This window comes from Pongo pygmaeus, chromosome 7, assembly GCF_028885625.2.
Source record: "Pongo pygmaeus isolate AG05252 chromosome 7, NHGRI_mPonPyg2-v2.0_pri, whole genome shotgun sequence".
NCBI lineage: Eukaryota > Metazoa > Chordata > Mammalia > Primates > Hominidae > Pongo > Pongo pygmaeus.
Genome location: NC_072380.2, coordinates 91,831,419 through 91,842,439, shown reverse-complemented (window position 1 = coordinate 91,842,439; position 11,021 = coordinate 91,831,419).

The window sequence follows — 11,021 nt, the reverse complement described above, 5'->3', positions numbered from 1 at the left end:
AGTCACGTTGATTATCTTCTCATGTGTTCCAGTTCTTCTTCTGTGTTCTATTTGTCTACATCTTTTACCCATGTTTCTATGTACCATAGAAATATCCCTTTGTCTGTGACATAAATTGCATGTATTTTTTCTTAGTTTGTCCTTTGTCTTTGTTTATAATCTTTTTGTATACCAATTTTTAAATTTTTATTTAGTGTAGTCAGACTTTACTTCTTTTATTGCTTCCAAATTTTGAACGAGGAATATTTCCAACTCTCAGATTATAAAAAAATTTATCCTCATTTATTTTTCTATTGTATGGTTTTAAAAATTTTTACATTTTTGATCTTTGATCTATTTGTTTTCAGTTTGAAATGAAGATTTAGTTTTATATTTTTTTTTCTCAAGCATTATTTTAAAGCATCCATTTTTTACTCACTGATTTTTGTTTTGTTTTGAGATGGGGTTTCACTGAGTTGCCCAGGCTGGCCTTAAATTCTTGGGCTGAAGGAATCCTCCTACCTCAGCCTCCTGAGTAGCTGGGACTACAGGCGCATGCCACTGTGCCTATGTTTCCCTCACTGATTTAGAATGCCACTTTTGTCATAGAAGATGATGTACTTTTCAAGTTCAAAAGTTCATACAAACATTTCGGTTATCAGAGCTAGATGTTTTTAATATTTGACAGACACGAACTGCCTTCATTTTAAATAACGTCAACCCAAACTCATCCTTGAATTTTCTATAAATATTTCATGGTAGCTCTTATTTAAATGCAAATATATTAAAAACAGGAGTAAAATTTACAGATATTATCATATGCCATGCTACAAAGATGTATAAGACACAGACTCTGTAATTAGGATTTTATAGCTTAATGGGAGAAAGAGATATACAATGAGATTATTTCAATGTATTTTTCAATATACAGGTTATTATTGATTTATACACAGAATCTGCAAAGATACATATATGGACATGGATTCTTCAAAAACAAGATGGAAGAAACTATGCAGGTAAAACAAAATGATTGTGCTTCTTTTATGTCTACTCTTTGATATTATTAGTGTTGTCCTAATTCTTATTTTCAAGATAGACCTAAAAGACTAGCAAATCAAGCTGAGTAGATTAAGCACAACATACAAATAAGGAGGGGGAAAATTACTTGTGCAGAAGGCAGGGCACAAGGATAATAAATTCTTAAAATTCTGGTGAAGAAGGAATTCTGCCCTCCACATTTAAGGCCAGGGTACTGTGTGAAATCAGAGAAACTTCAAATTCTCTTTATATTTAGTATCTAAAAGTTCAACCACTTAGGAAGAGGTTTCCTCCCTTTGGTGAATCACCACCTCCAGCATTGACAATGCCAGATTAGATGGAACACTTTCAACCCTGGGGTCAGGTATTCTTGCTTCTGCCTAAGGTTTTTAATTTTAATTGACTCCACTGCTCCCTCTCTCAGGGTTTAAAAAGACTCTTATTACTGGGAAAAGAGTCGTTTTAATTTTCCACTAAGAAGGTTAATTAAAAATCTTTCCTGCTTGGTGTTTGAGTGACAAGAACTTTTCCTCAAATGTCAAAGGCTGAGGAAATGATCTAGAGGACGGATTCCTGGGACAAAGATATACGAACCTGTGTCCTCAACACAGAAGCTTTTCAGGGAGAGTGGCAGACAAACGTATTTCTCCTTCAGAACTGTCTCAATCCTAGGCTAGTGGTGTATGTTGCAATGCTACCCTGGGGAGAGAGGTGATAGAAAGCTGTGTTAAAAAGATGTCTTAGCTAACAGCCTTATGTGATAAATAGCATGCCATTTTTCAATCAATGTCATTTCTAAGTCCTGTAAGGAAATCATTTGTGGGAGTGGTTATTTTGACAATTCATATATCATCTTGATCCATTTCTGACCCCTAGGTTTGGTCAAATGGACTTAAAGATTTAATTAAGAAAAAAATATGACTTTTAGCTTTTTTTTGGAGTTTGAATGGAGTGTTCATATGAATTCTCAGGTCTGTGTATGTATTAGTCTGTTCTCACACTGCTATGAAGAAATGCCAGAGACTAGGTAATTATAAAGGAAAGAGGTTTAATTGACTCACATTTTCACATTGCTGGGGAAGCCTCAGGAAACTTACAATCAGGTGGAAGGGGAAGGAGAAGAAGGCACCTTTTTTTCACAGGGCAGCAGGATGAAGTGAGTGCAAGCAGGGGAAATGCCAGATGCTTATAAAACCATTAGATCTCATGAGACTCACTCATTATCACAAGAACAGCATAGAGGAAACTGCACCGGTAATTCAATTACCTCCACCTGCTCCCCCCCAACATGTGGGGATTATTACAATTCAAGGTGAGATTTGGGTGGGAACACAGAACCAAATCATATCACTCCACTTTTGGTCCCTCCCAAATCTCATGTCCTCACATTTCAAAACACAATCATGCCCTTCCAACAGTCCCCCAAAGTCTTAACATTCCAGTATTAACCCCAAACTCAAAGTCCAAAGTCTTATCTGAGACAAGTCCCTTCTGCCTTTTATCCTGTAAAATCAAAAGCAAGTTAGTTACTTCCTAGATACAATGGAAGTACAGGCATTGGGTAAATACTCCCACTCCAAATCAGAGAAATTGGACAAAATGAAGGGGCTACAGGTCCTATGCAAGTCTGGAATCCAATAGGGCCATCATTAAATCTTAAAATTCCTAAATGATCTCCTTCGATTCCATGTCTCACATTCAGGACTCCCACAACCTTGGACAGCTCCACCCCTGTGGCTTTGCAGGGTCCAGGACCCCTCCCAGCTACTTCCATGGGCTGGCATTGAGTGTCTGCAGCTTTTTCAGGTTCATGATGCAAGCCGTAAGTGGGCCTACCATTCTTGGATCTGGATGATGGTAGCCCTATTCTCACAGCTCCACTAGACAATGCCCCAGTGGGGAATCTGTGTGGGGACTCCAACCCCACATTTTCCTTCTGCACTGCCCTAGCAGAGGTTCTCTATGAGGGCTTCACCCCAGCAGTAAACTTTTGCCTGGACATCCAGGCTCAACACCACATGTAAGCTGCCAAGGCTTGGGGCCTGCACCCCTTGAAGTGATGGCTCCAGTTGTACATTGGCCCCCTTTATCCAGAGCTAGAGCTGAAGCAGCTGGGATGCAGGGCACCATGTTCCAAGGCTGCACAGAGCAGGTGGGCCCTGGGCCTGGCCTAGGAAACCATTTTTTCTTCCTAGGCTTCCTTCCATTTTTCCAGCCTTCCCTCCAGGCCTCCAGGCTGCTGTGTTGTTCTCTGACATGTCCTGGAGACATTTTCTCCATTGTCCTGTTGATTAACATTTGGTTTCTCATTACTTATGCAAATTTCTGCAGTGGGCTTGAATTTCTCCCCAAAAAATGGATTTTTCTTTTCTATTGTATTGTGAGGTTGCAAATTTTTTCAAACTTTTCTGTTCTGTTCTTCTTCTTGAATGCTTTGCTGCTTAGAAATTTCTTCTGCCAGATACCCTAAATCACCTCTCTCAAGTTCAAAGTTCCACAGATTGCTAAGGCAGGGGCAAAATGCTGCCAGTCTCTTTGCTAAAGCATAGCAAGAGTCACTTTTACTCCAGTTCTCAAGAAGTTCATCATCTCCATCTGAGAGCACCTCAGCCTGGACTTCATTGCCCATATAACTATCAGTGTTTTGGTCAAAACCATTCAACAAGTTTCCAGGAAGTTCCAACTTTCCCATGTTTTCCTGTCTTCTTCTGAGCCCTCCAAACTTTTCCAACCTCTGTCTGTTACCCAGTTCCAGAGTTGCTTCTGCATTTTTGGGTATCCTTATAGCAGCGTCCCACTCTTGGTACCAATATACTGTATCAGTCTGTTCTCACACTGCTATGAAGAAATACCTGAGACTGGGTAATTTGTAAAGGAAAAAGGTTTAATTGATTCACAGTTCCATGTTGCTGGGGAGGCCTCAGGAAAATCATGGCAGAAGGCAAAAGAGAAGGAGGCACCGTCTTCACAGCACAGCAGAATGGAGTGAGTAGAAGCAGGAAAAATGCCAGATGCTTATAAAACCATCACATCTTGTGAGAACTCACTCACTTATTATGAGAACAGCATGGGGGAAACTGCACCCATGATCCAATTACCTCCACCTGGTCCCGCCCTTGATACATGGGGATTATTACAATTCAAGGTGGGATTTGGGTGGGGATACAGAGCCAAACCATATCAGTGTATTCATGGAATTACTATATTTGCCGCCTTCAAGTCTTGTAAAAGGGAATAATTAAACACATATTATGAAGCATGATAAAATCATAAGAATTAGAGATGGAAAGAAAAATAAAATTACCTAACCACAAAATAGGACTTATCTACTTTCATGTTCCTATGTACTTTCATTGGAAGAGGACACAGAGCCTATTGTTCCTAACTGGATTCCAAATCAATTAATTCTTTCTGATGTTTGGCTCACAAATAGGTGAGGTATAACCATTTCATATAAATAGATATAATTTTTTAAAATGTTTACCTTGTACTAGTGGCTTAAGATATACATATTTGTAATGTTTATATTTGGTTTGATTCAATTGTCATGTCAACCTTATGAGATAGGTACTGTTGTTCCCATTTAATATTAATAGGTGAATATTTAATATTAATAGGCAAACATTAATAGGTAGAACTTTAGGGCTTGGGAGAGTCTAATAACTTGTACAAAGTAACAAAAATACCAGGATTTGGACCCAGGTCTGTCTGATTCTAAAGCACATGCTTTTAGTAACTATAAATTATTCATAGAGAAACCTAAAAAGTATTAAGATTTGGAACTTTATTTTAGACTTAAAATACATTTTAGAAATTTAATATGGTGTCTTGGAGAAAAATGAGAAGAGGTTATGTCCAGTGATTTGAGGTCTGGACACCGGTTGCTATGGTGTACTATATGGATAGATGCATATTTATCTATGTGCCTATGAATGAATGAATGGACTATTACATTGCTGACCGAGAAATTAGCATTTATATATGCACAGATATGGACATATCTATGAATTCCTCAAATAATTGATGGGATTTTTATATGTGGTAAGTTAGTTATCAGGAACTCAGTACACAATTTCCTATAGAACCAATGTTATATGTCATGCTTATGTATTAAAACCAATCCATAAAACATTCATAATTTTATCTGTTTGCATATGATCATATCCCCAGACTCAAGAGTGGTGCCCAGAATGCAGAAGACAAGCAAATGTTTTGTTAAATCAATAAATGAATAAAATGAGTGAAAGAAACTGAAGAACAATACTAATAACATTAAATATCTATTTTTATTTATATTATTGCTTCTATTGAAAAATTACATTTGGAATTCTAACTTGGGATGTCAGTAACTTACCTTTCCTCCTTACTTGCCTAAATACACAAAGGTGTGAGTGAAACTCTTCATTGGGCTACTAGTTTATTTTTCACAATTTAGGAAGTGGTGTCCTGCAAGCCAGAAATCATTGTACTGGTAAGAAGGGATAAGAAGGGGATTCTGGGGTTTGGGAGTAGAATTTCCAGGAAGAGGACCGTGGAAAGGTGCAGTAGTGTGGTGTGGAAATGTGGAACAGATAAGTGCATGGAAGGGAGGGAGGTAAAGAAATCTTTACTGATGATGAGCTAGAATCTAGAAGAACTCCTGCAGCCTGGCTGAGGTAGCCCTCAGCACATTAAAATTATATATAAATCACTATAGTGTGTGTGTGTGTGTGTGTGTGTGTGTGTGTAATGGAAAGACTGTTTTTTGTTGTGGATAATAGAAATCACTCTCACCATTTTATAGCCGCAGCACAAGCATGTGCACTTAAACTTCATATCACAGCCCATTTATTAGAAGTAATCCTCAAAAGAGACAGAAGATTCATCTACACTAGACTAACAGGATTTGCGAGTTAGGCAAATTCATTGAACGTAAAACTGAAGAAAATATAGCTCCTAGTCTATTTTTGATTCATGCATATTCCCTTAGAAGAGCTCTATATAAGACAGTGATGACTGTGAGGCAAAAGAAGTCCAAAGAAACAGAGTATCTGCATGAGAGTGCTTAGAGGTAGGCCCAGATTTCTTTTGCATTATCAGTATTGACCTAAAATATATAGAATCTTTGGAAGAAATGGAAAATATTTTCTTCCTCTCAGTTCACATATGTTTTCCAGAAGGCTTAAGCTCTCTAAAATTTGTATTAATATTCCTCTGCTATTACATCAACAGCATCCAGGTACTGCAGTCTTTGTTAGAATCCTCTTTTTTGACCAATACCCAATTCATTTCTTAGTAGAAAGCTTGTTAATATAAGAAACTCTTTAATCCTTTCAGTCCACCAAGATACAATCTTGTGCATTACAGTAGCACTGCTTACAGAAAAATGTTCCAGACAGCCTTTCAGAAAGTGCACAGGTCTAAATCTCAAACTACTGAAGTGTACTCAATGGCCCTCACAGTCAATTCATTTCTACCCAGGGTATTACAAGAACAACTTCAATCTAAAGTTACCATTGAGGGTTCTTCTGTAGTAAATAAATTAGAACGTGGGTATTTGAGTTTCTTACAAGTTTTCTTAGTATTCCTTTCCTTTTGGAATATATTTGTGTTCTAATCAGCAATCATTTGATTGTCACCAAAACCCACTCAAATAATTTAAGCAAAAATGAAAATATGTTGAAAGGTACAATGACCCAATGAGAGAAGGGAAGTCAGACCTTACAGAGAGCTGGAAGCAGAAGTGGGAGGTCGCTCTGCTCCACTGCAGCCTCCCTGTCTGTCTCTCTCCCTCTGGGCCCATATGGTGTTTCTGCTCTCACATGCTCTCTCTCTCTCTCCCTTTCTCTGCTCCTTCATATTCCTCTCTCTCAGCAGTTTGACGTTCTTGTACACATAGTAGAAAATGGCCTTCTGAGTCCCCTAATTGTTTACTCAGTTTGATGCTAACAGAGACAATGAGCAATCTCCAGATAAACCTCTGGTAGAGAAAATCCAGTTGGCCTCGTTTGAGTGAGTTTTCCACTCTCTGTGGCCAAGGAAGGGACGGAATGATGGCTGCAAGAATCTGTTACCGAAGGTTGCAGTGAGGCAATTTTAATAAGTTGCTAAACAACAACAAACATTTATATAGCATTTGCTAGAAGCCAGACACTCTTCTAAGTTCTTTGCATGTAGTAGGAAGGCATTGGCTGGTCTATGTCTCAAAAGGTGTCCACAACAATTTAGTGCCTCTCAGGGTCTGGATAGCCATTTTAGTCTATGTTTTCTATGTGTGTTCAAATAATATCCTAATGTAACTTGTTTGTGACATATGTTTAACAAAATTTTCTTATGGATTAATATATCTTGGGTGGCCTGTGATACCTTTGATCTTTATTCTTTCTTCAGTTCTAAATTTGTCTTTGTGTCCTCAATCATTTTATTATGTGACTTTTTTTCTAGTCATAAAAATCCCTAGAGATGGTGGCTGTGTTTTGCTGAGTTTTATGCACTGACAAGACAGAATGATACCACAGCAGGAGTTGCGTCTTTGGGGTCAGTTGGAAGGGGTTTAAATTCTAGCTCAGACAGTTCTAGCTCTAGGACCTTGGTCAAGTCTTTTAGCTTCTTGGATTCTTGGTTTCCTCAAGTTAAAGTGCATAAATATGTATGTTACATGTAGTATTAGAAATAATCTTATAAAGGGCCCAGCATATAGAGGCCTTTGGTAAATCATACATAATAAAGTTTGTTGTTATATATTTATTTTTTGTGTGAGTATGGCATACTGGCGTTGCTTAAAAGAAGTTTTTTGATGTATTTTTGTTGAAACGTTCCGAAGTTAATGTACCTGATTTTCATGGCTGCAAGGCCTCATTCTAATATGAATACAGAAGGGAATAGAAAGAAAATAGAAGTGGTGGAGGGACAAGTATTTGACCATTGATGAAGTTATGAATATTGGCAATTAGAATAAAAATGCAAACTGCATTATGTGTGTGTGCACATGTATGTGTGTGTGAGAGATAATTTTTAAATTTTTTAAAAATTATTTATTCTTTATTTTAAATTGACAAATAGTAATTGCATATATTTATGGAGTACAATGTGATGTTTTTCTTTATGTATCGATTGTAGAAAGATTCAATCAAGCAAGTGATTATCAGAGGCTTGGGATGGGGAGAGGAAAATATGGGGAAAGGGGAGAATAATGATTTTTTAAAAATCATTGTTCAGAATTGCAAAGCTGAGGCTTCCATTGATGGTCATTCGTCATCATCCTAGGTTGTCTATATGTGATTTCTAACAGGAATTCAGCAATGTTGTTCTCCCAATTATTCATACTCAAAAACATAACAAATGAACCTATTTATAGACTTATTTTCTCTATAGTTTATGCAAAGCCTTTTGCAGCGTTGTCTGCCTATTCTTTAATCTCCTGTTAGAAACCACCTATATGTCTTTATCTTTCCAGTGTCTTAAATTCCTCCTATTCAGATATTGAGTTCAGATGTACACAAGTTTCTTTTTTATGAAATTTATATTCTTTTCTATTTTAATTCACTTGGGCAATTTCACTTCTAATTCTTCAAAAATGCCTGGTTATCTACTCAATATATAACACACTGGATCAAGTCCAGGCAATGTCATTCATTAACATTATGACTTTCAACAACGTTCTTAACTACTCTGTGTCTTAATTTCCTCATCTACTAATACACAATTGGGCTAACAGTACCTATCTTAAAGGATTTTTTTTTTTTTTTGAGATGGAGTCTTGCTCTGTCACCCAGACTGGAGTGCAATGGCCCAGTCTAGGCGGTCTAGGCTCACTGCAACCTCCGCCTCCTGCGTTCAAGTGATTCTCCTGCCTCAGCCTCCTGGGTAGCTGGGACTACAGGCATATGCCACCTCCTCCAGCTAATTTTTGTATTTTTAGTAGAGACAGGGTTTTACCATGTTGGCCAGGTTGGTCTCAAACCCCTGACCACATGATCCGCCTGCTTTGGCCTCCCAAAGTGCTGGGATTACAGGTGTAAGCCATCACGTGCCCAGCCTTAAAGGATGTTTTGAGGATTAAATAGTATAATTCAGAGTAAAAACTCATGGAACAGTAGTACCTGGTATGTTTAAGTGCTTGATAGATATTACTTCCTAATATCATTAAACAGGTAAATTTTGGGTATACTTAAGCATCTATTTTGATACAAAAATTTTCAACCTAGAAAAGAGGTAAAAATCTGAGTATTCTTACAAAGGATTCAATATTTTCAGGGTCCGTTGGGTCATGATTTTGTCCTAAATTACCTTAACTTTCTCAGCCACTCTCAGGATAACAGTAATTTGCCACATTGCTATGCTTTATTTCTGTTTTCATGTAGGCAACTTCCCATTCTAATCTACATTCTTACCTATCTCTGTAAGTCTGAATTTCTCTGAAATTCTTTTATAGTAATAAGGAGGTCCACATATGGAAAATGTTAAAGAGCCTAGCAAGAAGATTGCAAAGGACTATAGATTGCATCTTCACTGGTATGCATGTCACTAAAGTGATAATTAAGTTGCCACTTGGAAGCAGCTTTTCTTTTGTGAACAAACCTTCCAAAGAAAAAGATATTTAAAAATGCAGAATATAACATAGTTTCCATACAGGACAGAAACATATTGAGAAATAAAATAGATGACAGCTTTTGAGTATGGTCCACTGGGGAGTGGAAAATTGAACTTGAGGTTAGAAGATGTGGGTTATGGTCAGGGTCCATACACATATACATGAGCATGTCACTGACAAATGGGCATCATAACTCTGTTAGTCCACTTGTGTTGCTATAAAGGAATACCCGAGACTGAGTAGTTTAAAAGAAAAGAGGTTTAATTGGCTCATGATTTTGCAGGCAGTACATGAAGCATAGTGCTGGTATCTGCTTCTGATGAGGGCCTCAGGAAGCTTACAATCATGGCAGAAGGTGAAGGGAAGCCAGTGTATCACATGGTGAGAGTGGGAACAAGAAAGAGAAGGGGAGGTGCCAGCTCATTTAAACAATCAGATCTCATATGAACTCATTACTGCAGGGAGGACACCAAGTTATTCATGAGGGATCTGCCCGCATGACCAAAACACCTCCCTCCAGACCCTACTTCCAACAGTGGGGGATTACATTTCAATATGAGATTTGAAAGGGACAAACATCCAAACTATATCAATAACTCTACTCTATTTCGAGGTTAAAATACTGTGAAACATTTGAAAGAATTTTGTAAGCTATTGGTTAAGTCATTAGGAGTTGTGTAGACTATTTTGATTCTTGAATATTTACCATATGCTTACAGGTAAGTAATTTACTTTTTATACACAGCTTAACTTCAAATATTTACAAATGCTCGTTGTTAAACATTTGGCAGCATTGGCATTGTACGGGTCCAAGCTTACATGCAAATGAGTTTGTAATTACCACCTTGAGAAGAAATGTCATTAAAAAAATTGCAGTAGATGGTACCAGAGGCATCCTGTTCTAAAATTTTATCCTTTGGAAAAATATCACATCTCTCTGCAAGAGACAGTAGTTCTAATTTGTTTGATCAAATACATGCAATTTGTGCCTTTCACCGTAGGGTATTATAGCCTACAGGCATACACATAGCATTACTGAAGGAAAATGACTCCCTGATTATGTCCTGAAAAACTAATGAAAGCCTGTCAAAAGAAAAAAAAAAGCCATTGCCTTCTACAGAATAAAAGGGATTAATCATAGAATTAGAAGGAAATGAATTTGGACCTTTGAAGAAATTGACTCCCTGATAAGAATGCAAGTCAGAGAACTGAGCAGGTCATGAAGGCCCCCTGCAATCCAAGGCAGCACACAGCTGTGTGTGCACATTTGTCAGGATTGTTTTATTTTTTAAAGCAAGTTCACCACTTAAAGCAAAGATCGGAAGTCCAGATTACAGGAAAAAAGGCAGCAATTGTTCCCAAACAGAATTATTGGGCAAGAGAACTTGCAAAATAGCAGTCTAATTTGTGCTTAGAGAAAAAAAAGCTCTTT